The 3,369-nt window shown below is 41.6% G+C and overlaps 1 long non-coding RNA gene across 2 annotated transcripts; it reads right to left on the bottom strand.

Moving 5' to 3' along the window:
* Positions 1-387: 387 nt before the first annotated feature.
* Positions 388-3,352, bottom strand: LOC119295970. 2 transcript variants are annotated; one of them, XR_005144573.1, is made up of 3 exons: positions 1,908-3,352; positions 705-1,815; positions 388-579 (listed from the first exon to the last, which is right to left on the bottom strand). It is a non-coding gene; the product is annotated as an uncharacterized LOC119295970 (long non-coding RNA). The 2 variants fall into 2 exon arrangements; XR_005144574.1 differs by having other exon boundaries at positions 697-1,815.
* Between the last annotated feature and the right edge of the window lie 17 nt (positions 3,353-3,369).

Below are 3,369 nucleotides of genomic sequence, written 5' to 3' on the forward strand. Positions count from 1 at the left end.
GCTAAATGTTTCTTTGTTACTTATCCAAACATCGTTGTATGGATAAACCTCATAAATTCCTTGTCCTTTTGTCTAAAATGGTTACATACTTGGAGCCCTATCAGGTATATCATACTCTGCCTTCCCGTGGAAAAGATATACTCTTGATACACGGGTTTAATTACATTTTTCCTTTCCTGTAAGATAACGTTTCAGGGCAATGATAATTCCCTACTTATGTCAACACTTTGGTGTACATATTCTATCAGAAAGACCTTGTTACTATTGTTGTTGACATTCCAGTATCTGTTGGTGGATAAGAACTTTGCCTATTGGCCCGCCTCGTTTCAACGAGCAGGAAAATGGTTCTCTTCGTTCCCCACCCTTAGTACCGACGTTGTTGCCGACATAGCTGACAGGCTATCCTCTGACACACCTTGCTACTATGACCGTGCAAGATGTCACCGCTCTTCCTACATTTAACCCGTATGGTGGGCCCATAACCCACAAGCCACATGATCAAAACCTTATTGTCCTGTACCCCCTGTTTCCAAAGTTATTCCTCACGCATGGCTTCATAAGTACTTCACGAGACACCTTCTGAAAGATCATTAATTCTGGTATTAGGCACAATACTTATTTCCATTGCTTTGAACCTCTTTCACACTCTGTTTCAAGCAACGAATGATGGCATCCGCTTGAAGTTTCTTATTGCACCTTCTTACCTTGCTCTCGATGACTTTCTGAAATTTCAACTCAGAGATGCCTCTATGCCTCATTCACTGAGATAGCCCCCTGGTACCTAATATGTGTTGAGCAAGTCTTCCCCTTATCTTTTCTGTAAGTACGATGGGGACCCTAAAGAAAGGATGTCGACTTCATCATGATGACCTGAATAAGAGAAATGAAGACATCAACCGTAATGGATCGACCTCTTCAAGAAAAGCAACCAAGACCAAGAAGATGAAATTATATTTCCTGCCATCAGAAAAAGGTGCCAAAGGTGATCACATTCCGACGTGATCACCTGAGGTTTTGCAAACATAAGGTGCCAAAGGTGATTAGTTAACACTACATACAAAATATTTTTTGTTCTTCAGAACAACTGGATAAAAAAGGTTGACGATGCCAACTTGATATTATGTTAGTCGTGCAACTACAAAATGCAGAGGATGCCAACTAAAATAGTTACTCTTGTGCAACTAGAAAGGCCGAGGATGTCAACTAGTTACATCCTATTGTGTAACTAGAAAATGCTCAGGATGCCAACTAAATAAATACTCATGTGGAACTAGAAAGGCTGAGGGTGCCAAGTCATTGGATACTCTTGGGCAACCCTCAAAAATTTGAAGATGGGACTAAAAAATGTTACTTTTGTGCAACTAGAAAGGCTGAGGATGTCAATTAATTGGATACTATTTGTGCAAGTAGAAATGCTAAGGATGCCAACTAATTAAATACTCTTCTGCAACTAAAAATCTTGAGGATGCCAATTAATTAGATACTCTTGGGAAATGAAATATTCAGCACTTGCATGACCAATCAGAATTGCACATTCAGATTTCAGGCTTCTAGAAAAAAATGCCGAGGGTGTCAATGCAACTACAAAAAGACTGAGGATCTCAACTAGCTGGATTGAATTGTGCAACTAGAAATGCTGAGGATGCCAACTAATCAGGTACTCTTGTGCAACTAGAAAAGCTTGAGGATGCCAGCTCATTTAGATACTCTCTAGGACACGTCATCATCCTCTCCATCCCCGTCAATATCAACGCCACATGGTTGCTGCTTAGCAGCCCGTTTTGAGTTCCACTAAGAGGTCCTATTTGGAGAACCCTACAATGAACAAAAAAGATTGAACTGTTGAGAGGGTAAAAGAAAAGAGCATAATAAATGGTCATAGGATAAAAGAAAAAGAAAATATGAACCTCTGTTTCACTGCCAGACACATCTCCTTCACCAACCATTTTGCTTCTGCAAAACAGAAAAGAACAAACATATTAGTAAAAAATAATAAAATTGCACTGGGGCAACAAAATGGGGGTGGGTAGGCTACATTTACATATGAAGTTGGCAACTTAAATTAACAAGTTGCACACGGGCAGAAAATAATGAAAAATGGCTACTATGAAGTTGGCAACTCAAGGTAACAAGTTGCACAAGAATTAAAAAGAAAGTTGCACATGAATTTCTTGAGCGAAAAAACTGCCACCCGGAAACAATTATACTACTTGGTTGGCAAGTCAATCAAAAAAATTTGGATAAGGGGAACTGCCTAGTTGCAAAAAAGGTGAGTGATGAGGTCTACTTGTAGGACGACATGCTTCTAGTTTACATTAGTGTTGTACAAGTTTTTAGTGGTCATATCCAACTGAGAACTACTATATGTGCAACTACAATACTGCAGATGCCAACAGAAAAGTGTGACTAGCAAAAATAGATCGACTTAAGCAACTACTTCCAGTAGGATGTGCAACTTTGACAACAGCCCCGACCAACTGCATGATACTCAATGTGCAACTCTGAAATATGGTTGTGCAACTCTTTCTATGCTCTTCAAAAAATTCAAGATTGATAATTTACAGAACATACAAGCGTCACAGTGTTAGCCAACTAAAGAAAACACTTATTTCACCACCCAATCATTGAATGTTAGCTGACTAAAAAACACTTATTTCGCCACCCAATTATCCGCTGATTGATAAGTTTTTGCAAGGAAGATGAAACATATATAGAATTGGATTAGTTTGCTTCAGCAACTATCATCATGTACTCTAGCAGACTAGCACTAAATTAGAAGAAGAAATTAAACATTAAATAAAGATGTAAAGACAAACTAGACTCGTGTGCCAGGTTTACTAGCAAATTACTACTATACTGTACTAGATTGTATTGACATGCAGGCACCCAGAAGTACACCGGTGCCTCCGAACATTGTGCTTCCGTAGTAGATATTGCTAGGATGTTACGTCCAAGCAAAGAATTTCTGATGAGAAGCTCTCGCAGCTGAACGAATGCAACGCTCTCCCATGGGACCCCTCTACCCGAATCAGCCCAGAAACGCTGTCAGCGTCTGGACCTGACATTGTTGTACCTAGGCCTAGCAGATCATGACGCCGGAAAGACCACATCAGACACCACTACCACCGGACGTAGCTCCACTCTGCCATCGCGTGACACCCACATCACACGCCACCGCGACCAGAGGATCCTCCACCCCTGCCATCTGGGACGCAGTGGACTCAGTCGGAGCTAGAGGGGAAGGATCTCAGCTGGCCTGGGGCAGAGGAAGTAGACGATGGCCGCATCCCATCGACGACGGCGGGGAACAACGGTGATGGGGCTGGATCTGGTTGGGCTGGGAGCAGCCGAACGGGAGACCGTACCTGC

Source organism: Triticum dicoccoides, chromosome 4B, assembly GCF_002162155.2.
Source record: "Triticum dicoccoides isolate Atlit2015 ecotype Zavitan chromosome 4B, WEW_v2.0, whole genome shotgun sequence".
Taxonomy (NCBI): domain Eukaryota; kingdom Viridiplantae; phylum Streptophyta; class Magnoliopsida; order Poales; family Poaceae; genus Triticum; species Triticum dicoccoides.